General features: G+C 42.3%; 1 protein-coding gene across 2 annotated transcripts in view; it reads left to right on the top strand.

Annotated features, from left to right (window-relative positions):
- SHROOM3 (shroom family member 3) overlaps window positions 1–25,180 on the top strand; it is a 363,566-nt gene that overhangs the window by 63,015 nt on the left and 275,371 nt on the right. Inside the window, exon 1 of one of the 2 annotated variants that reach the window (XM_069743233.1) lies at window positions 19,187–19,422. The exons of the other annotated variant lie outside the window; for it this stretch is intronic. The gene's annotated coding sequence lies outside the window, so the exon portion shown is untranslated. Of the gene's footprint in view, window positions 1–19,186; window positions 19,423–25,180 lie in introns of those variants that run through there. 2 annotated transcript variants of the gene reach the window in all.

Below are 25,180 nucleotides of genomic sequence, written 5' to 3'. Positions count from 1 at the left end.
ATGTGTATTCATGGATCGAGATAAAAGAGCAGCCCAAGTTCAATTATATATTTATTTGCCTTAAGGGAACACCAGACAAAACACTAAATACACAATGGCTATACATATACAATGATCATATATGCAAATACAGGTGAAGTACAAAAGATATAAGCAGATGAATCATGTCAGTTACGGGTTTGATGTTCGACCATGTGTGCTTGGCTGCATGGGGCTGCCAGCTGCTTCAAGTTCCTTCCAGCACATTACTCAATGCGCCCCCCTTTAAAAGTGAACAGCAAGCTTGATAAAGAAAGAGAGGTCACAAGCATGTAACCCCTTGGTTGGATCCTCCCTGTTCCTCCCCAGGGATGGTACTAATCCAGGAAGGGATACACCTCATATGACGCCGCTCCTGCCACACCCGGTAGGGCCGTGGGGTACTCGGAACCGGGTCGGGTGGCTCTTAAAGGGGTGGTCACGGCAGCAGTGACCCAGTCCGTGGCCCTGGATGTGCAATAAAAGGGATGAGGGAAATGTTTGTAGGGGATTATTCGTGATGCCACCTGTGGTGTTTGGCTAGAGATGGCTGACACTGCTTAAAGGGATCGCTGGGGCCGGTGGTGTTGCAGTTGAGATGATTTGACTCCCCATAGGTGGAGCGGGGCCCCAGGGCTACCAGAACAGTCTATGAAGGGTTGTGGACATTGGGGTTCAAGAATAATTGGAGGACACAGAGACTGTAGTTTCTTTACCTTTAATTGTAGGTGTAGTCCGGAGCACAGGTAACAGGTGGTATTAGAGATCCGGGCAGCCTGGAAGCAGTTCAGAATTCCCCTAGTCAGGTGGGTTTGGAAGCCTCCCTACTGCGCTGCTCTCTGGGTTCCTGATGCTTGCAGTTCTCCTCAAGTCCCTCTCTTAGTCTGTCCACTTAGTGAAATGCTACCAGCATGGCAGGCAGCTGAGCTTTTTCCACGTGTCACTCCCTCGTGGTGACTCCGGGCTCTGATATGCAACTGTGCCTTTGGGTGTCAGTTGTGGCCAGGAGACCTGCAATCTCCTGTCCTCAGGATTTGGCTGCAATGCCTGTAGTTCCCACACAACCACGGACTCAGTTGTCCCCTCTGTTGCGCTCAATCCTGGGGTGAACTCAGACACAGCACCACTGCCAGGCTCTCCTCACATGCTTCCTCTCCCTTCACTGTTTCACATTGAACTCTCTAACCCCGCCTCCAGGCCAGAACTTATAGGGAAGCTACCCTGAAACCGAGTTTAGAGCTCCCCCTTCTGATCTGGAGTCAGGAAAGATGTTGTATGCCAGCGTACCTGCAAAGGGAATCCCTTCTTGCTTCCAGGCAGTTCATCACACTCTGTGAGGGATGCAATGTCACTCTGGCAACCAGACTCCTGGGGTGCCACCCTCCTATCTACAGAATGAACCCTTGAAAAAGGGGATACTCTTTTCTGTTGTACCCATTATTGGCTGCGAATTCCCAGAATAAAATTTAATTTCTGTGTGATAAGTTTTCTTCATCAATAATGAACTGTCATTATTATCACAACTGAGTGCTTGACGTTGTTCAACAATTCTAACTTTATTTTTCCTCTGTAGCACCGACTACAACATTGTTGAGTGTGCAGTTTGAACTCTGATCATTTAATTAATCGACATCTTAGTGCAGTCCAATTTCCATGGACTGACAGAATGGAGTAGAGAAACTTTTTTTTTATTCTCCACATTCAACAAAATCGAATCACACACTTATCAAACTGTGATCAGAGTCTGATCATAGTGTGATTAGCATAATTGGACTGATTTTCTCTGATTTATTTGGACTCATGTGACTCTAACCTAACAGTAACACAGTGGATTCATTCTATTAATATATATGATTTTGTAAAAGTGCACACGGTTAAGATTTGCAAGGTATCTAACTGCGGTATATTCTGCTCACTACTCCCAACAATATTACTATCATTAATATAATTATAATGTTATTAATAGGTACCAGTGGCTTTACCCTACTTTTATATCTCCCTCCACCTAATTTCTTTAGTTTATTGCCAATGAAAGGATTTCACCCCTCCCTAACACTAAAAAGTTAACCTTATATCCTATATCTTATACTGAGATAATTTTTTCTATTAGCTTCTGTTTTTATGACTGCTTAGTGCTTATCTGTTTGACCAGCCAATATTGCTTCAGTTTCTGCATGCTGATGATCCCTCACCACCTCCCCTACCTCTCCCTCCTATATGTGGTATCCTGCAACAAATATACCGAGGATGTTGTCGGTGCAACAAACTATTCCATTCAACCATTGGGTGAACAAATCCTTAAGGTCCCTGCACCAAAATAAAGCGCAGTGTACTAAAAACTTTCATTCTTTCTTGCCATGTCAGTGGAGTAATTACAAAAAATTAAGATTTTATTTCCTCTCACCTAAACTTCAACCTTATTCATGTAGTTCATAATGAGTACTCTTAGTCTGAGTTGCACTTCTCTCTTCACCTGTATTTAAGAAGGCCTCGCTCTATGCAGTTTCTCCACTTTCAAATCTTTATTTATTCCCTTTTGTAGCTTTTATATGTTGCATAGTTTGGTCGCAGAAGAAACTTGTGAGAGTAGATTATATAGGGTAGTTCAACTTTTATCTACACAGAACATGAGGTACATGCATCAGCTTCTTAATACAGCATAACAAGAAGTCTAAAGGACGTTTTTATCATAGAGAAATTGAAACCAAAGTACAACAAGTATATGCATTACATTCAACTAAGCATATAACAGTAACAATATCGTCATCTAGTGTCAGAAAAGTGTAAACTCCTCCTGCATACAAATAAGTCTGTATCTGTTGCATATCTGCCACCATTATAGTCCTTTGCAGGCTTACTATCCTCAAATTACTTTGAATAGATCTCTGACAGTGGCTTATTTCATAGAAAAGCAAAAGATTGGCAATAGAAATTGGACCTGTGGATATTGGCGGAATCAGTCCACATTTGTTTAATGTGTATAGCGGGGCCTTTAGCCTCTTCTCCATTTCTGCTATCAGTGAGAAATAGTGCGATGCCTCTTGTTGCTCCTGTTGCAGAGTAACTGTGATCACTGCTCCTTAAAGAAGCTTTAACCCCTTCATGACATATGACGTACTCTTACATCATATTTCATGTCACTACCTTTGATGCATGCTCGCACACTGAGCCCGCATCTTTCCTCACACATGATGACTGATATCTCTCCTGGACAGGAAATATGTGTCACTGAGGTGGTTAACCTCAGTGATGTGAAGCCTGTAAACGGAGGCTTCAGCACCGATGGTGCTGAGAGGATTTTTGAATAGGCTCGGATCTTTAGTCTGGGTTTTAGGAATGGCCAGAACAGCTGGGTGAGACTGGCCATTCCCATATCTCCACTCTGGGAACTGAATAGCCTATTTAAGGCAGCTGAGCTGTTTTAGTATTTTCTGGGAGTGAAGGTGGAAAGACCAATAGTTTGCTGGGCAATTTTGTTTGGTGGCTGACTAGGAATGACCCAAATTTTAAAACAGGTGAGCCCAAATTGCTGGACATTGTACTGCCATATGGAATGTTTTTGTTTCTTTGCCAACTTTGATTCAGGAGAAGACTCTGTTTTCTGTTTGCCGGAGGTATATGAACAGTAATAAACCTTCCTGGTTGCCATAAAGACTTTGTGCCTGTGTGTACCGCTTCGAGAAAACAAGTTTCCTTACTATAAATATCTTCTATTTTCTATGGGACGCTGTGATTTTTATGTATGCCAATAGTTGACAAGATTTTCAAAACATCTTAATATATTCAGGAGCAAATATAAGTACCATGCGCCAAAATACCTGCACTTACACGCTTGGATGCTATCAATGAGTTATTAACGGATGTGTAAGAGGTGTGGACTCTACTGCCGCATTGCTACATCTGAAAACATATAGTATAGTGTAGGTGTAGGACATAGTGTAACTATAGGATAAGACGAAGTTTAGGGATCAGGACATAGATCGGTAAGATAAGGTAATTGACTGTAGTTAGATAGTGACGTTAGGGTAAGGTGAGTGTTAATTTTCGAGACTAGCCCATAGTGGGAGAGGGTTAGTGATTGACACCACTTCCTGTGGATAGTTAGATAGGGACAAGTTCATATTCAAGTAGAAATTTTATGTGAGCAGTGCTGCCATTGGATGAGCTACTAAGAATTAGAATAAGGGAACAAAAAAGTAGCACAACCTTGAGCTGGCTGAAGAGACAGAGTGACCTTCCAACTTAAAGGGGTCTTTGGATAGAATGGCATGTCATGAGAAATACTGAGCTTCCTAAATGCCAAAGGTAATGGACCTAAACAAGAATAAGTTTGTGAGACTAGTGGGTGGTCCTGAGCGGTAGATCCAGGGCACCAGTAGTGGAAGAAATAGGACTTGGAACCGCTGAATGGTCCCGCTGATCAGGACTGTGGTGAGAAGCTAGGCTGTGACGAAGTAGGGCGAAACAGTGTGCTTCACTGACCCGGGAGTAGACTACAGTAGAAGGAAACAATGTGAGTGAATATGCTTTTCACTGTGAACGAAATGTCCATAAGACTTGTACCCGCTACCCCTTGGATATAACCCTTACCGAGTTACCGTTCAGTAAAGACTGTGTTTTAGAGCAGAAGCCTCCTTTGTTAAACACTGGAACCTATGGTCCTGACTGGCCAACACCATTGGCTACAGGAGGCTTGCATGAGCGCAAGGCCCTCACAACACCAACACTCGGCCAGGACCCACACTTTCATGTAGTGAGCTGAGGCGTAACAGGAGAAAACGAGTGCCTCGCCTGCAGCTACCACCCTGCACATGTCTGATGAATGTTCTGCCACACTGAATGCACGTGGGCTCGCAAATCATCAAGATTTGCCTCTGTCGGCTCCCATTATAACTGCCATTCATTGACGTCCTAGATGTGCTCAATTGGAGTCAAGTCTGGAGACTCTGTAGGCCACAGAGGCACAATTAGGCCACCCAGCCTTTTCACAGGAGCACAGGCAACATGCAGCCTGCTTTTGTGTTGAAAAATGGCTATTGAGACACTTTGTAGAAATGTCAGTACCACCGGTTCCACAATTGATCCATTCTATAATCCAAAAGAAATTGGATGTCATATGTCAGGCCTAAGGCATAAGAAAGAGTTTACCTGTGCTACTATGAGCATTACAAGTCTATAGATCCTGCGGTTTCCAGAATTCCACAACTTTGCCTTCTCGGTGTTGCAATTTCAATGTTCAGGACTGTATATTAGCTCTCAGTAATGGTTTTCTGGCCCTCTTGCAGCACAAGAAACATTAAATGACGACGCTACATTTTACTGTACATAAATTTATACAGGGATTAGTACATATGATTCTTAGCCTTAATAATTGTGGGAGCGGTGTGATAATGACAGTTAATACCTCATTAAAATTGCTGTGCCTTCTTTTTATTGTTCATGAGAAGTAGACAACATTTAAGATAGGTTCATAGAGTAAAATACATCTTGTTGTAAATTACATTGTCTCAGCTGTTATTCACCTTTAGGCTTATGATGAGCACAAAGCCTGGACCACAATATGTAGAGGGTCTACAGCTCCCTGGGAAGAGTAACACGGCCTCTACATGCTGCCATACATTGAGTGGTGTATCTAAGAAGATATTTTCTCCAGAAGCAAAAGCTGAATGATAGGGTCTCACTTCACTAACAATGTTTTTAGATAGAGCTGAATGTATTTGACATATATGGGATTTTTCTCAATAAAGTTGTAATACATCCGAGTACATGGTATAATACAGTATGGTACAAATACGCGGATTGTGCTGCAGTAATATTTGCAGCAAATCTGCTATGTGTGAACACACCCTAAAAATGCAAAAATGCTATATATGAATTAACCCCTGACCTCTATAACACATTTTGACTTTTATGATTCAACAATATTTTCTGTAAAAAAAAATGGTAATTTCCTGTTGACTTAGCCGTTTGAGAGCTTCCTTTTTGCACAATAACTTTAAAGGGATTGTTTACTTTTGGGGACATATTTTTTTCTTACTTAATTGCATGCATTTTAGTTCAAAATCACTTTGTTTAATTGGGTTCCATTAAAAATGTGCCTTATTTGCCTTCTATAGTCTCTGTATTGCACTGCCTATTGCTGATTGCAGAATGAGTTAAAGAAAATCTATCACCAGAGTTTTTCCACCTAATCTGAGAGCAGTATAATGTAGAGCTAGAGACCCTGATTCCAGCAATTTTATTACTTACTGGGGCTGCTTAGTGTAGTTTTGTTACAATCATTGTTTTATCAGCAGGAGATTATCACAAAAGGACTAGTAAACCTGTTGTCAGGTAGTCAAGCAAATTAATGAGCCCTATGTAGCCCATCACCGCCACTGATTGGCAGCTTTCTCTGTATACTGTGCATGGACAGAAAGCTACCAATCAGGGGTGTGGGCTGGGCTATACAGAGTTTTTTTATCAAACTAACAGCAAGTAGATCAGTAAGTGACACATCACTGGAATTAGGGGTTTTGTTGCTACATTATACTGCTCTCAGATGGAGAAGCAGAAAACCTGGTGACAAATTGCCTTTAACTGAGAATTTGTCAGTGAGCTTATTCCAACAATCTAATGAGCCGTCTGTCTTTTTTTTTTTAACTCATTTCAATTGATTTATGGCCACAGACCACATCAAAGTTGCAAGGAAACAAAAATCCTGTAAAAGTCAAATGGTGCAAAATATTTAATGAAACCAAACTGCAAAAATAATTTTAAACCGAAATGCATACATTTAAGAAAGAAATGAAAAGAAAAAGTTTCCCCTGAGGTGAACAACCCCTTCATTGTCAATGGTACTGTTTCAGGGTACATGAAACTTATTCCTCCAATATGGTGAAATGGCCATGATCGGATTAATTTCGGTTCTGCAGTGTTAGTCCAGCTATTTGAACAGAAGAGTGCTACTTACTAGTGCCGGCCATGTACCGTATATCAGCTTTAGGGTAGCCTTTTCCGACAGTAGTGCATATATCCTGGAGATGTCGGGAAGGGGTTTATGTTCTTAAATTCCTATTCATTTATTAAAATGGCAACACAACATCCTTTCTTAATATAACCAAATACTGTACATAAGCTCTTGTCACCTTACTTGTGAACACAAAGGTGCTCAGAGACATAAGAGGGAGCCCCAGAGCAATAATATTGTATAGGTACTCATCACACAGCACGCTCTTAAACCCTCTAACAATCCATGAGTAATTATGAGAGATGAAAATCATTAGCTTGGCACCTCATATTAATCCAGTAGACAGTAGGTGGCTGCTTTTAGGATGGCAGTGAACCCCTTTATCTGCCTTTAGACCCCTGTGTGACTGCACCTGTTGCACGTATGATACATCTGGATCTTTGAGAATGTGAAAAGCGGGTAATTCTATGGGCCGATAAGTACTGGTGACTTCACCGTCTGACTGGCTCTTTTAGACATAGTTTTATTGAGTAATTATACAGCACAAGATTACGTGGTTTTGCAGGCTGCTGTAAATGTGTTTGGGAGCTCTTGTACCCCGCGTGTGACTTGTTTTCCTTGCCTTAGCTGAACATAATTAAGTTTTGACACATTTGTTTAATGACTACAATTAAATAAATCAGGTAAGTGTATTTTTTTCCCTTAAAAAACTTTACTAGTGAGTGGCAGATTTTTACAAATGGCAGATGTTTTGCAAAACATTAACATTTTCAGTAGTAGAAACGTCAGCATCGAACTTGCCCCGTGCAAACATACACTAAGGCTCCGATTCATCCAGACTGGCGATTTTCTCTCCCGTCATAATGAAACATGGATGAGGGATGGCCACAGGATGAGGGGTACAGCAACAACCAGCAGAGACACCCAAAGATTAGATAATACAATATGAATAATTACTAACCAGTTTATAAAACAAAGGAAAGGATGGTAGGTAAGCAGTGTATAAGTAACAAATACAATGACAGCAATTATCCTCAATAACACTGACTAAAAGTATACGCAGGCAGGGCTGCCACAAAAGATTTTGGGGCTCCATACTGCCAAAATTTTCGGGCCCCCCCTTGAGACTCCACCCAGCTCTGCCTCCACCCCTCGAACCATCCACAGTTCCACGCTCTCTCTTGGAAAAACTTCCACATCCTAACCAATCACACATTATAGTTCCCATCACCACATACATAGCTAGTAGCTTTTGTTTTGGCCAAAATATTTTTTAATCCACCACCACGACAAGGTAGACTCTTTTGACCGGACTCTACTCTACTGTAACTTGCTAAACATTTGTTAAAATATCCAATACAATTTAGGTATATTTTTATTTATTTTTCAATTTTTAAAACGACCAATAATATCACAAACAAGGAACAAATACAGCAACACCACAACCAGACACCATATTACCACCATATAGTGATCAAATAATACCACTTACAAGTAACAAAAACTGACACACCATGATCAGACCACATATTACCACCAGTGACCGAATAATAGCACATACAAAGAACATATACCACCGAACCATGTCCAGACCACATATTACCACCATATGATGACCAGTAATAGCACATACAAGGAACAAATACAGCCACATCAGGACCAGACCACATATTACCACAACATACTGACCCAATACTACAACACTGATCATTAATAACAAAAACAATACTTATATCACCATAAGTGCCATTATACACAGGAGAGCTGTACTTAGTATACGGTGTCAGTGTACAGGTAATACAGTGATCACTGGTGACATTATACACAGGAGCACTGTATATAGTTTCAGTGTACAGGTAATGCAGTGATCACCAGTGACATTATACACAGAAGCTCTGTATATACTATCAGTGTACAGGTAATACAATAATCACCGGTGACATTATACACAGGAGAGCTGTATATAGTGTCAGTATACAGGTAATACAGTGATCACTGGTGACATTATACACAGGAGCTTTGTATATAGTGTCAGCGTACAGGTAATACAGTAATCACCGATGACATTATACACAGGAGAGCTTTATATAGTGTCAGTATACAGGTAATACAGTGATCACCAAAGACATTATACACAGGAGCTCTGTATATAGTATACAGTGTATAGAGTCAGTGTACAGGTAACACACTGACTCACTGGTGATATCTCTAGTTGAAGTCTTTTGTCTTCGCTTTTCATCTTCATCCAGCGCATACCACCATCACTTCTTCCAACCAGGTCTCATCTCTGTAGAAAAAAACAGTTATCTAGAGCACATTTCCAAATTTTTCACCGACCTCCACACTACACAAGATGTAGAAAATAAGCGACCATGTCGCTCTACACAGTAACAGGACATCTCCTCCCCAACACTGAAAACATTAGCCTCAAAAATAATATATTTTAATTAGCCCCTACAGTCATAATATCTCACAGTCTGTCTGGACCCCAAGTATCCTCCCATTCTGCCTCATGACTCTCCATATTGCCCCCAGTCATCCATAATAGTATAATGTACCCCATAGTCATATATGATATAATGCACCCCCATAGTAATATAATGCAACCTATAGTACTATAATACACCCCCAAAAGAGTATAATGCACCCCCAAAAGAGTATAATGCACCCCCAAAGCAGTATAATGCACCCCAATAGCAGTATAATGCACCCCATAGCATTATAATGCACTCCCATAAGAGTGTAATGTACCCGCATAATATAATGCATCCAGAGTAAAAAGCAGCAGCCCCATAGGGATATAATGTACCCCATAGTATAATGCAGCAGCCCCATATTATAATGCAGCAGCCGCATAGTATAATGCAGCAGCCCCATAGGGATATAATGCATCCCATAGTATAATACCACAGCCCCTTATGGATATAATGCACCCCATAGTATAATGCAGCAGCCTCATAGGGATATAATGCACCGTAATGCCCCATAGTATAATGCAACAGCCTCATAGGGATATAATGCACACCAATGCCCCATAGTATAATGCAGCAGCATAATGCACCACAATATCCCATAGTATAATGCAGCAGCCCCATAGGGATATAATGGTTCATAGTAGAATGCAGCAGCCCCATAGGGATATAATGCACCCCATAGTATAATGCAGCATCCCCATAGGGATATAATTAAATCCCATAATATAATGCAGCAGCCCCATGGAGATATAATTCCCCATAGAATAATGCAGCAGCCCCATAGGGATATAATGCACCCCATAATATAATGCAGCAGCCCCATAGAGAAATAATGCCCCTTAGTAGAATGCAGCAGCCCCATAGGGATATAAAGCACCCCATAGTATAATGCAGCAGCCTCATAGGGATATAATGCACCCCAATGCCCCATAGTATAATGCTGCAGCCTCATAGGGATATAATGCACCACAATGTCCCATAGTGTAATGCAGCAGCCTCATTGTTAGGGTTGGCGGAACACACAGAATATATATATGAGTTATAATTGGTGCGCCACAATGCCCCATAGTATAACGCAGCAGCCTCATAGGGACATAATGCACCACAATGCCCCATAGTGTAATGCAGCAGCCTCATAGAGATATAATGCACCACAATGCCCCATAGTGTAATGCAGCAGCCTCATAGGGATATAATGCACCACAATGCCCCATAGTGTAATGCAGCAGCCTCATAGAGATATAATGCACCACAATGCCCCATAGTATAATGCAGCAGCCTCATAGGGATATAATGCACCACAATGCCCCATAGTATAGTGCAGCAACCTGATAGGGATATAATGTACCACAATGTCCCATAGTGTAATGCAGCAGCCTCATAGGGATATAATGCACCACAATGCCCCATAGTATAGTGCAGCAGCCTGATAGGGATATAATGCACCACAATGCCCCATAGTGTAATGCAGCAGCCTCATAGGGATATAATGCACCCCAATGCCCCATAGTATAATGCAGCAGCCTTATAGGGATATAATGCCCCACAATGCCCCATAATGTAATGCAGCAGCCACGAAGGGATATAAAGCGCCACAATGCCCCATAGTATAATGCAGCAGCCTCATAGGGACATAATGCACCACAATGCCCCATAGTGTAATGCAGCAGCCTCATAGAGATATAATGCCCCTTAGTAGAATGCAGCAGCCCCATAGGGATATAAAACACCCCATAGTATAATGCAGCAGCCTCATAGGGATATAATGCACCCCAATGCCCCATAGTATAATGCTGCAGCCTCATAGGGATATAATGCACCACAATGTCCCATAGTGTAATGCAGCAGCCTCATTGTTAGGGTTGGCGGAACACACAGAATATATATATGAGTTATAATTGGTGCGCCACAATGCCCCATAGTATAACACAGCAGCCTCATAGGGACATAATGCACCACAATGCCCCATAGTGTAATGCAGCAGCCTCATAGAGATATAATGCACCACAATGCCCCATAGTGTAATGCAGCAGCCTCATAGGGATATAATGCACCACAATGCCCCATAGTGTAATGCAGCAGCCTCATAGAGATATAATGCACCACAATGCCCCATAGTATAATGCAGCAGCCTCATAGGGATATAATGCACCACAATGCCCCATAGTATAGTGCAGCAGCCTGATAGGGATATAATGTACCACAATGTCCCATAGTGTAATGCAGCAGCCTCATAGGGATATAATGCACCACAATGCCCCATAGTATAGTGCAGCCGCCTGATAGGGATATAATGCACCACAATGCCCCATAGTGTAATGCAGCAGCCTCATAGGGATATAATGCACCCCAATGCCCCATAGTATAATGCAGCAGCCTTATAGGGATATAATGCACCACAATGCCCCATAATGTAATGCAGCAGCCACGAAGGGATATAAAGCGCCACAATGCCCCATAGTATAATGCAGCAGCCTCATAGGGACATAATGCACCACAATGCCCCATAGTGTAATGCAGCAGCCTCATAGAGATATAATGCACCACAATGCCCCATAGTGTAATGCAGCAGCCTCATAGGGATATAAAGCACCACAATGCCCCATAGTGTAATGCAGCAGCCTCATTGTTAGGGTTGGCGGAACACACAGAATATATATATGAGTTATAATTGGTGCATTCGCAACCCGGGGTCCACCGTGCAGGAGAGAACCTGCTGCTTGCAATTGGCGGCACTATATGGCAGTAGAAGCGAACTCTGTTACTTCACAGAATCGCTAAGATAGGAAAACGCTATGCCCTGTTAACCTCACAGAGGATCACAGCTACCTAACAGAGCAGAAAGCAAACAGTGGTCATGCAGTCAGCCTAGCACACGAATAACTCCTCTCCGGTGGAGCCGGAATTCTAGTGGCTATACGCCAACCCTGAATTCATACACACAAAACTCCTCACCAGAGGTGCCGGTATTCTAGGGGCTTATTGCAGCCAGCCCTGACCATATGCAGACATGACCACAAAGTAGCAAAGCTCATGACATAGGTTGATACTAGCGCATGGCCATGCGGCTATGCAAACCTTTTATAGCTGTAGCAGACAAGAACCTTCCTAGTGGTCCAATAGAGGCCGCTACAGGACCTGAGCATGTGACCCCAGACCTCCAATGGAAGGTCAACCCTTGGGCATGCTCACTAGAGGAAAAGCAAAACTTAGTCCCAGGAACATCTGCCTGCCGAAGAATAGTGCTAGTTACAATGGCTGAACCTGGCAGATCAGTAGTAACCAAGCACATTATCTGCCTGAGCCAGACGCTGAGACTGACGTCTCCGCTGAGCAGGTTCCACTGCGGTTGGAGGAGATTGGGAGACCGCAGCGGACATGGTTCGAGATTCCCCCTGTGCAGCGGCGGGAACTCGACACCTAACACTCATAGGGATATAATGCACCACAATGCCCCATAGTGTAATGCAGCAACCTCTTAGGGATATAATGCACCACAATGTCCCATAGTGTAATGCAGCAGCCTCATAAGGATATAATGCACCATAATGCCCCATAGTGTAATGCAGCAGCCTCATAAGGATATAATGCACCACAATGTCCGATAGTGTAATACAGCAGCCTTATAGGGATATAATGCACCCCATAATATAATGCATCCCCTTTTCCTCCCCCCCATAGTAGTATAGTATGCCCCATACTGCAGCTTTACAACAAAAAAAAAGGATTTTCCTAACTTGGCCAAGATCCAGCGCTGTCCTCCTCTCCAATTCGGCTGAAGCGCACATCATCTTTCCGGTGTATGACAGTGACATCAGCTGCCAGCCTGTAATTGGCTGGCAACTGTCAACTGTTACTGTTACCATGCGGAAGGAGTCTCCTGCACAGCAACAGACTTTAACTGATCGTGCATCGGAGGACGCACGGTCAGTTACTGAAGCGGCAGCATGCTGCCGCTTGGGAGCGGTGAGCATAACAGAGGGGGCCCACTCACGGCCCCCTCTGCTCTTTGGGCCCTGTACACCAGTAAGGGCAGTAATGCCTGGTGGCGGCCCTGTACGCAGGTAGACTTAAACAGAATTAACCGTTATATGCGAGCAAATTACAAACGAGTATCCTTTTCTATGCATAAATCAAAAACATGATAGTGTTGTGCCAGTACTTTGGTAATTGCCCACTCGGAGTAGTTTTTGATGTGTTTTTTGTCCTAACTAATGGGACCTCCATAAGGATATTTATATATGCGCATATATATTCAGATGTAAGATGGTACCGTTACCTCTTGAGTTTGAAGTGGGAGGGTCCTTGATGGATTGAGTTCCTAATAATCAGAAATGCCATCTTGAAGCTCTTAGATTATGCCAATCTCTCCAAAGCAGGGCTTCCCTAAGTCCTTAGAGTTGGAAGCTCCATCTTGAAGCTCTTAGGGAATGCCAATCTCTTCAATGCAGAGCTTCCCTAAGCCCTAAGAGATAAAGCACCATGTGGCCTAGCCCAAAATGCTGTGTACTTGGTTGTCTTCACTGAGATGCGCAGCTTCCCTTTTCACTCGGACTCACCTTCGACTCCTCCAACCACCCACCAACCGCCAAAACCCCTGTACTCCAACTTCGGTATCTCGTCTCTGCACTCTACTGACCATAAGATATATTACATTACAAATCTCCAACAATGCGGTAAACTGCGATTAACCCCTACAATAATAAGGAGGCGTGCTGGCGTCAAACGCTTTTGATTCATTAGGAGGCCCATGCTTCTTTATGAATCAGGAGTGTCTGATAAGTGGTGTGCACCTCCATGCCCTTCGACACACAAATCTTACTCCAGTCAAGGACTAGAGTAATATTTCTGATGCAAGGAATGCTCCAGCTGATCAAGAATTAGACAAACTGTGGAGTCATGCCCCCTTCCTACCCCAGCTACACATATTTTGGGCAAAACTGCTGTGAAAATGCCAAAGTTGCCACATTTTTTGCGCAAGGGTTGTGCAAAGATTTTTCGACTTTTCAAGGCAATTTACTCTAGCATAATTGCTCATTCACTCATTTGTAAGCTAAACACAGAACATGTGTCAATCTTTCAATTATAGTTTTCCTTTGATTGTCCCACTCCTGGCTTTCGCACACAAACACTACAGCACAATACTGACCAAATACTGATGTGTGAATGAGTCCTCATACCTTTATATATTGCACTGCATTACCTGCACAAGTAGTAGTAATAATTTTATGGTCAGCAATCACTTACCTAGGAGTATGTCTTAACTCTACTACAATTACTTAGCAATTGGATACTATGTATAAGAAACATTTGTAATATTCCAAAAATCTAAAATAGTCTCTCCCCTCAGCTGCACCTACAAATCTCTTTTATATTGTTAGCTACCAAAGCTGTTTTCAAAAATATCCTGTATTTTATTTTCTTTAAACCTGCCCCTGCCAAACAATGTAATGTAGTAAAAGAAAATTATTGATGTATTTTCTAGCAAAGCAAAATGTTACACTTTATAAGACCATCTAAAAATTCCAGTGTGTGGTGCTGCCCTCAAAACATCATTCAAAAGTACAAACTAGTAGGTGTTTCCCTTGTATCTTGCTCTAGCAGCAGAGACCCCAAGACAGATTACAAAAATTGGTGGCTTGGCTTTGTCTCTTTTCTTCTGTTTGTTAAGCTACATGTAGGCATCAAAATGGCTGGTTTTCAGTTCAAGGTAGGCAAGCTATTGGACATAGGATGATGCAGTGCATGCTGGGAAGTGATGAAAAGAAGCTATAGAACCTAGAGTGCTGGCAGAATAGAAACTGCCCACTGAAAAGGAGTGAAAAGAATGTCACAGGATGTAAGACCGGAGTGGGCACAAATATCAATTAACTTTTGGGTGGTGAGGGCAATAAGACCATACTTTCCTTCAAGTTTTGTGTGAAGTAACACAGAAAGAACAAAAAAAACATGCTTTACTCATCGTCCACTGGTGCTATAATGAGTCTCTGGCACATCTCCCGGATTGGCATAGGCTGATTCTCTGACATTACATTGACAGCGCTGCAACCAATCAGTGAGCTCAGTGGCTTTAAGTGGGGCATTCCACCTACACAAGCTGAGCGACTGAGCTTACTGACTAACTGCTCTGCTGTCAATGTGACGTCAGTGCCACAGCCGATGCCAGACTCCAGAAGCAGCGGCAGAGACTTACTGGTGGATGCGGGAACGGTAAGAAAAGTGCAGTTTGTTTTTTTATACCAAACTGAGCCCAGGGACTCAATCAATCACACTCCAACCTCTCCACCATGGCCAAGACCAAAGAGATGTCTAAGGAAACCAGGGACAAAATTGTAGACCTGCACAAGGCTGGGATGGGCAACAGGACAATAGGAAAGCAGCTTGGTGAGAAGGCAACAATCTGCTGGCACAATTATCAGAAAATGGAAGAAGCACAATATGACTGTCAATCTTCCTCGGTCTAGAGCTCCATGCAAGTTCTTGCCTTGTGGGGTAAGGATTATTCTGAAAAAGGTCAGGAATCAGCCCAGAACTACACAGAAGCACCAGGTCAATGACCTAAAGAGAGCTGGGGCCGCAGTCTCATACATTACCACTACTGTATTAACACACTATGCCATCATGGATTAAAATGCTGCACACAAGATCCACATGCTCACACCAGCACATGTCCAAGTCCGTTTGAATTTCAAAAATGACCATCTAAATGATCCAGAGAAGGCATGGGAGAAAGTCATTTGGTCAGAGAACAAAATAGAACTTTTTTTTTATCAACTCCACTCACCATATTTGGAGGAAGAGGAAGGATGAGGACAACTCCAAGAACATCGTCCCAACCGAGAAGAATGATGGGGGAAACATCATACTCTGCTTTTCTGTAAAGGGGAAAGGACGACTACACTATATTGAAGGGAGAAAGGCTGGGGTCATTTATCACGAGATTTTGGCCAACAACCTCGTTCCCTCAGTAAGAGCATTGAAGATAGGTTGTGGCTGGGTCTTCCAGCATGACAATCACCCGAAACACACAGCCAGGGCAACTAAGGAGTGGCTCTGTAAGAAGCATTTCAAGGTCCTGGAGTGGCCTAGCCAGTTTCCAGACCTGAACCCAATGGAAAATCCTTGGAGGTGAAATTCAAAGTTGTCCAGTGACAGCAAGAAACCTGAAAGATCTGGAGAAGATGTGTATGGAGGAGTGGGCTGCAATCCCTGCTGCAGTGTCTGCAAACTTGGCCAAGAACTGCAGGAAACTACTGACCCTCTGTAATTGCAAAGGTTTCTGTGACAAATTTTAAGTTGTTTTTCTACTGTATCAAATATTTATTTCATGCAATAAAATGCAAATTAGTTATGTAAAAATCATACAATGTTATTTTCTGTATTTTTTTTAAAGATTTTGTGTCTTACAGTTGGAGTGTACCTACGATAAATATTACAGACCTCTCCATTCTTTGTAGGTGAGAAAACTTGCAAATTCGGAAACAAACAAACAAAAAAGTATGCATATTTTGCACCGCCACATCCAGAATGACCCGATCTATAAGACTGCCACACTATTTAACCTTTTCAGTGAACACCATAAATAAAAGTGGCAGAAAAACTATGCTTTTTAATTGTACTGCCAAATAAGTAAAATAAAACACAATCAAAAAGAGAAATGTAAGTAAAAATATTATAGCTGAAAACATCATTTTATCCTGCGAAAAACATTCCACAATACATCTCCAACAGCGGAGAAATAAAAAATGTTTGGCTCTCATAATATAGCGATGCAAAAGCAATTCTTTTTCCTATAAAATAATTGTTATTCTCTAAAACTGCCTAAACATAAAAATTATAAAATTCTGTTATCGCTGTAATTGTACTGACCCAAAGAATAAAGCTGCCTTATCACATTTACAACACAATGAACGCCATAAAAAAAAGCAAAAAACAATTCCTGATTTGCTATGTGCCAGGAAAATGGCACCAATAAAAACAACAACTCATCCTGCAAAACACAAGCCCTCCTATGACTCTGTCGGCAAAAATATATAAAAATTACAGCTCTCAAAATATGTTGATGCAAAAACTTGTTTTTGCAAAAAATAAAAAATAAAAACCTTTTAGTGTGTGATATACATAAAAATCCAATATAAATCTGGGATCGTTGTAATCGCATCCACCAAAGAAAAAATCTGTCTACAACCTATACTGCACTAAAATGATGCAAAAAATAAATATGACCAATTGTTAAACTGCTTTTGATTTGTTCATTCTGCCTCCCAAAGATTGCAGTAAGGCTCTGCGCACATCTTTCCCGGGCTCAGCACTGAGCACTTACATCAGGGTTTCTGTGTAAGTCTCTGAAATACGTGATTCAGACTGAACCTCTGGTGGAAGATTCCCTAAAATGAGGCAGATGGAGACACTGTGGATGTTGTCTAGTCTATGATTTGGAAGAGTCCTTCTTTTTAAGCTTGCATAAAAGAGTGGTCCGCCTAATTTTTCTGCATTACTGAAAAGAAGGCCTAAAGTTTCTGGGTTGTCTTACATGCATTGCTATTCTGAGGTTTAGCCACAGATTTTCAATGATGTTCAGATCAGGGGACTGTGAGGGCCATTGTAAAACCTTCAGCTTGTGCCTTTTGAGGTAGTCTATTGTAAATTTTGATCTGTCCCATTACTGAGGTAGGAGATGGCAGGTGTATTATTTCCATGTGTACTACAGATCAGGGCTGGACTGGCCATCTGGCAATACTGGCAAATGCCAAAAGGGCCTGTCTGGTCATGGGCTGCCTTGTCTGCTACGTTGTGAATAGAATCGGTGTTCTTAAGGCACCCATACTGTTAAGAGTTGTGACGGAGCACCAAGTCGCTGACTCCGTCACTTACCCCAGCTGGCCACGGGTATCATTAGAAATATTGGTCTTGTAGTAAATCTTCCTTTCCTCCATCCAGGGTAATATTAGTGATATATTCCCATCTGGTTCATGGCGACGGGGACAACATGGGCCTGTGTGATTTCAAATGCCAGGGCTGAATTTCAGCCCCAGTCCGTACCTGCTACAGATTTATGAAATAAAAATTAAAACAACGGATAATAAGTGCAACTCCACATATATACAGTAACTGTAAATTGACACCATTCTTGGAATTGGATTTGTAAGATGTAAAATGAAGAATTAACATATTTGGAATATTACTAATGATCGTGAACAGTTGTGTTTCTGTGTCATAATCCCAACTAGACCGTTTAATAACAATCTCCCTTCTCAGGGGTGGTTGGCGATGACACTTCGCAGACTCCACAAGTGTAAGTCAAAACCTTTATTTATTGCCGCAAATAAAATTAACTCTTTAATGAGAAGAGAACAGAATGACAGTTGATTTGATACTGTTTTGTGTGTCGAGAAACAAAAACTATATGGAAAATGCTGCTTGCATTGGGATTCAAAATGAAATGTTAAAGGACTTGTGTGGTCGACAATAGTTAACACCTTCATTTCTCTTGAGACAGACGGTCGCTCGGGTCATGAGAGGAAGACTGCATAACCTGCTTCTTGTGGAAACAGGAGCATTACGGATTTGAACATGTCATGTCTGCCTAAAACGTTCAGATTTCTTCCCTTTGGAACAGAAGTAGACGAATCAGTAGTGAAACTGAATTTCTTGTCATTTCTGAGGAGCACTTCCCCTTACGTCATGGTTTCTGCTCAGCAAGGCCTGGCTCGCGGAGGATTGGCTGTTTGCGGAGCACTTGTTTGAACTGCCTTTTGTACTGCGTGGCTACTGATTCACTGCTGAAGGTGTTCTGCTGTAAGACACCTGTGCCTCGCGTGTGTCTTGTTTTGTCTCTTCACTGGTAGCTGTTTGTCTTCTGCTCCAGTCCTTGGTTTCTCAGGCTTGCGTAGGGGGCTGCCATTCTACCGTGGCACTGGAGGCTTATTTTACTGAGAATGGAAGCTCAAAGAAAGCTGGCGACAAGAATCTCTCCTTGAGGTAAAAGGTCTCCCACTATGACAATTGTAAGACTTCAGAAAGGAAACTGAGACACTGATTGCTGCTTACTCTTAGCCATCTAAAGAGGACATTTAGATAACTATCAACTATCTTCTGACTTCTCTACATACAACAAATCAACATAGAGAGGGCTTTTATGCTATCTTTACTTGAAAGGAGGGAGGTGACATAATGCCCCCTGTGATTTGGGGAGCTGCAGTCGTAGGCAATGGCTCTGATAAACAACATCTCCACACCTTTACTCCCATCTTCATAGATGCATATTGTGCTAGTAAATAGAAGCAATTTTGTAATTTACTGATTATTAAAATTTTTAGCCGTTCTTGAGATAATAACATTTTATTTACAGTACGTTGCCTTGGACACTGACCACTGCTGCTAGACAGTAGAACTGACCACTGCTGCTAGACAGTGGAACTGACCACTGCTGGTAGACTGTAGAACTGGCAACTGCTGCTAGACAGTAGAACTAACTACTGATGCTAGACAGTCAAACTGACCACTGATGTTAGACAGTATAACTAACCACTGATGCTAGACAGTAGAACAGGACCACTACTGCTAGACAGTAGAACTGATGACTGCTGCTAGACAGGAGAACTGACAACTGTTGCTAGACTGTATAACTAACCACTGATGTTAGACAGTCGAACTGACCACTGATGCTAGACTGTAGAACTGACCACTGCTGCTAGACAGTAGAACTAACCACCGATGCTAGACAGATCTGACCACTGCTGCTAGACAGGAGAACTGACCACTGCTGCTAGACAGCAGAACATGAGCAGTGCTCACAAGCACTTTTTTTTTTAAGTTTGTAAACAGTGTTTTAAAGCTGCCCTGGATTGCTGGATTGTGCTGTTACCTCCTCATTTCTGCTATCTTTTGCGTAAGTTCTTACATGTAGGGTTGCCAAGTGTCCGAAAATTACAGGGCAGTCTGTAAAAACAGGGCAGTTTTTTTACCTGTCCATAACAAAACAATTTAAGGCGTCCTTGATTTTTTTGAATCTGAGCAAAGCTATACAGATAATAATTTTGACTTTTGTCGTCACTTTGCAGTTTACAGTGAATGCAGCTGATGTCTCCATATAGATACATGTATCACTTATAATGTACATAAAAAATATTGTCTGTCTGTGATTATTTGATAAGCTGTTAGCAATCCTGCATGCTAGACCACAGCAGTGGTCGGTCTCCTAGGCAACAAGCTGCAAACAATATAAAATTGTTAATATCTGAAGAACGGTTGCAAATTTTACTAAGCAGTAAATTGCGTAAGTGCTCTATTTTACTAGTACTATACAACAACATGACACCATGATGGTGGGAATAACCCTTTAGTGGTAATGTGGTGTCTCGTGATTTCTTTTTAATGGGAATGTGTGAGCTCAGAAATGAATTGCAACATATTGGCAACATGTTACAGAGCAGGGGGAGCTGAACAGACCGATATGTATAGTTTTGCGGGAAAACATTCAGTATATCATAAAATCCTTGCTCGTTATGAGCTTAAAATTCAAGGGGGTGGTTATAATTACTGTTTGAGAGCTATATTCACTAGGACCGCCCTCTTGACTGTCAAGCCCATAATGAGCGGAGATTCCAGTGAATAAAGTACAGGATATACTGAAGCTCTTGTCTTGTCACACAGCTGTCAATCTGTTCAGCCCCTCTTGCTGTATACCATGCCACCTGCAGATCAGACACCATGTTCAATGTGACAGGTTCCCTTTAAGCACAGTAAGACTAGACATGGTGTAGAATAAGCAGTTGGGTCCTGGTATATTATTCAGCCATATTTATTTAATGTGTCAGCCCTGTGACGAATGTTGCGAGGTGTTGTCTTACAATATTGAATATTAAACAAGGGCTCCTACAAGTTAAATATAACTATCAAAAGTATGTTTGTTCTATCAAAGGCCGGTTCCCAACACATATTTTAGATTTGGCTGTGTGCCATGCATAGCAGTAAGCTACTGACGTTCCCCTTCTCCAAGGAGCGCCTGTTTTACTAATCACTTTTAACCCTGTAATTGCCCCTGATTTGGACTATCCCCCTTTTTATGAAGGTGTGGGTTTTCATCTTCTTGTGATATTAATCACTTTATCTACTTAAGTATATTCTGTATCCTGTATAATGAATTCTGGGGTGTAGTGCGGTCACTTCTATATATAGCATGTATAGAACTATTTATATAGTATGCGGCTGCCATGTTGAATTATTGATTCTCATAATAATAATAATGACTCTTTCCGCTTGGAACACTATAATAAAAATCCAGTCTCCAGAAAGCGCCCTCTGCTAAATTCAAGTCATCAGTTACAATTGACTAGAAAGCCGTGGCTAAGTGCAACTTCCATGCTGGATCACAAAAGGCTGTTACTTTTTCTGCAGCTCATTAAATCAATAAAGGATTTGTCCTCTGCTGGTCAGCAGCTTCTTAAATTGCTAAAATGCCCCCAGATGACATGGAAAAAAAACATAATCACCCAACAAACCAGCACCATTCCAATAATGTTGGTGCTGTGTCTCCCAATTATGTGACCTTGCTAGGTCACATAACTGCTGCAGCTAATCAGTGGCTGCTGATCACCTGCAGCCTTTCATATTATGTATGGGGGGCTGCATTATACTGTGGGGGCTGCACTATACAGTGTGTGTGTGTATATATTTGTGGGGGGCTGAATTATACTGTGTGTGGGACTACTGTATTATACTGTGTGTGTTGCTGCATTATACTCTGGGGGGTGGCATCATACTCTGAGGGGGCTGCATTGTACTGTGTGTATGTGTGTGGGGCTGCATTATACTCTATAAGGGGGCTGCATTATATTCTATGAGGGGGGCTGCAGTATACTCTATGAGGAGGGCTGCAGTATACTCTGAGGGGTTTGCATTATACTCTGATGGGGCTGTATTATACTCTGAGGGGGGCTGCATTATAATCTGAGAGGGGCTGCCTTATAATCTGAGAGGGGCTGCCTTATACTCTGAGGAGGCGTCATTAAACTCTATGAGTGTTAGGTGTCGAGTTCCCATCTCTGCACAGGGGAAATCTGGATCCACCTCCGCTGCGGTCTCCCATTCTTCTCCAGCTGGATTAGAGCCTGCTCAGCAGAGACGATGGTCCCAGCATCTGCCTCAGGCTGATACTGGGCGACTAGTTACTACTGTTCTTCCAGGCTCTGCCTTTGTAGCCAGTACTGGTCAGCGGCGAGCAGACGTCTCTGGGACTAAGTGCTGCTTTTTCCCTTCTGAGCATGCCCAGGGTAAGACTTCTCATTGAAGGTCAGGGGTCACATGCTCAGATACTGCAGCAGCTCCCATTGGTCCTCTAGGAAGGTCCTGAAGTTGCTCAGGTACTGTAGAAGCTCCTATTTGTCCTCTATGAAGGTCCTGAAGTTGCTGCAGCTATAAAAGTTTTGCATGGCCGCACGGCACTAGTATCAAACCAATGTCTATGAGCTCAGCGCCAGTGTAGTCATGTCTGGATGCGGTTAGGGTTTGGCTGAAATAAGCCCCTAGAATACCAGCACCTCCGGTGAGGAGTTTCTATGAGTATATTCAGGGCCTTGGCTGAAATAAGCCGCTAGAATACCGGCACCTCTGGTGAGGAGTTGTTTGTTTTCTCTGACTGCATAACCACAGTTTGCTCTGGTTGGTAGCTGTGTACCTCTGTGAGGTTAACAGGGCACAGCATCTTGTTCCTAGCGACTCTGTGGAGTTAACAGAGTTCGCTTATACCGCCATATAGTGCCGCCATTTGCCAGCAGCAGGTTCCTCTTGCACAGTGGACCCCGGGTTTTGAATGCACCTGATAATACACATATATATATATATATATATATATATATATATATATAAATATATATATATATATATACTCGGTGCATTCCGCCAACCCTAACAATGAGGGGGTTGCAGTATACTCTATGAGGATGGCTGCAGTATACTTTGAGGGGGTCTGCATTATACTCTGATGGGGGTTGCATTATACTCTGTGGGGGTCTGCATTATACGCAGAGGGGGTGCATTATAATTTGAGAGGGGCTGTTTTATACTCTGAGGGGGGCTGCATAATCAAGGACTATGGTCAGTGCATTATACTGTACTATATGTACTATAGAGGGACCTGCATTATACTCTATTGAGGACTATCTGCACCCATCATTCTTCCTCACCTGGAGTAAAGAAGCCGGGAAACAAGTGTCGAATAACTTCAATTTGTTAATCGTGCTCGTTTAACGGACTGAACTCAGCGTACGTAAATACAACAAAAATGTTTCTGCGTGATGGTGCTATATGTGAGCATTTGGGGCCCCACTTTAAACTTTTAACCAAGGCGCCACTTTACCTAAAACTGTCCCTTATAATGGGGTCCAGTGAATTGCTACCTACGGAAGGGCTGCCATCTGGAGGTGCACAGGATTGGTTGCCAAGCAGGGTCAAAGCCGAGAAGTCATGCAAAATTAGGATTTATAAGAATAGTCAGAAAACATAAGCCAAGGTCAAAGCAAGAAGCAATGAAACAACAAGCAACTAAACAGAGAAGCACAAGACTTTATCTTGCAGCTTACAGCAGTAAGCTGGAAGCTAAAGTAGGATGTGGTACTCTCAAATTGGCTGGAGCAGAGAGCTGATAACTCCACAAGGACAGCACACACCCATACTGCCAGACTGGATGGCACTACAGGTCCCAGCCACACAAATATAAGTGGCTGGACAGAGCCTGTGCTATCCAGCGCTTGTGATTCCAGTGCCTTTTCTATCTCAAGCACCACCAGCAAAATGTACAAGTGTTTCTCACTAAATTAGAATTTCATCAGAAAGTTAATTTATTTCAGTATTGTTATATAGAGTGTTATATAGAGTCATTACAGAGTGATCTACCTTTTTCTAACACACTTTTTCCTTCCAGTCAACTTTCCATTAATTTGCTTGGATACAGCAGCTCTGTGAATTTCCAGCTTCTTTAGCAATGATTTTTTGTGGCTTACCCTCCTTGTGGAGTGTCAATGACTGCCTTCTACAAAGTCAGGAAAAGGCGGATTCTTTAGGAGCACCGAATAGGTAGCCCTAGTGAGGGAAGGCTGCACAATCCCCCCACAACTCCAGCCGAACACCTCCGAGGGAGGACAGAGACAGGAAAAGGGTGAAACTCAGTCGAAGGAGCGCCGAAAGGAAACTATGACATCAGAATGGAGTGAAGCCACAATGATACTTCCGTTGAAACACGTTGTGGCTTCACCCCATTCTGGTGTCATAGTTTCCTTTCAAAGATAAAGCCGTGTGCACTACTACTAGTGGTGCCCAGGTAGGTTCCCACACCATGTGATACTAAAAGAAAGAACCTGGCACTCAACTTAATGCTCGTGAGATTTTAATGGTAGTAGCCAAAAAAACGTTTCGGTCCTATATCTGGACCTTCATCAGTTACTACAAACGTGGATATAAAGAAAATATTATTTACAAATATATACAAAAAGAAACAAAAGAAAAACATAATGTGCAAAGAAAATATGTACGGTATGTTCCACCCTCATTCCCTTTATCTCACACCCCTTTGTTAGATATCCGGCGGTCTCACTCAGCCTGACACTTGCTTGTCTATCCCAGTTTTTTTATCGAGATGACCTAAGTACCTCTTGTCATGGATGTGACATTTTGCGTTGTGTAACTTTGTGGTTCTCTGAACTATGTACATATTTTCTTTGCACATTATGTTTTTCTTTTG

The sequence above is a fragment of the Ranitomeya imitator genome, chromosome 1, assembly GCF_032444005.1.
Source record: "Ranitomeya imitator isolate aRanImi1 chromosome 1, aRanImi1.pri, whole genome shotgun sequence".
Lineage (NCBI taxonomy): Eukaryota > Metazoa > Chordata > Amphibia > Anura > Dendrobatidae > Ranitomeya > Ranitomeya imitator.
Note: the sequence above shows the minus strand (reverse complement) of the source record. Positions and strands in the feature narration are given on the sequence as shown.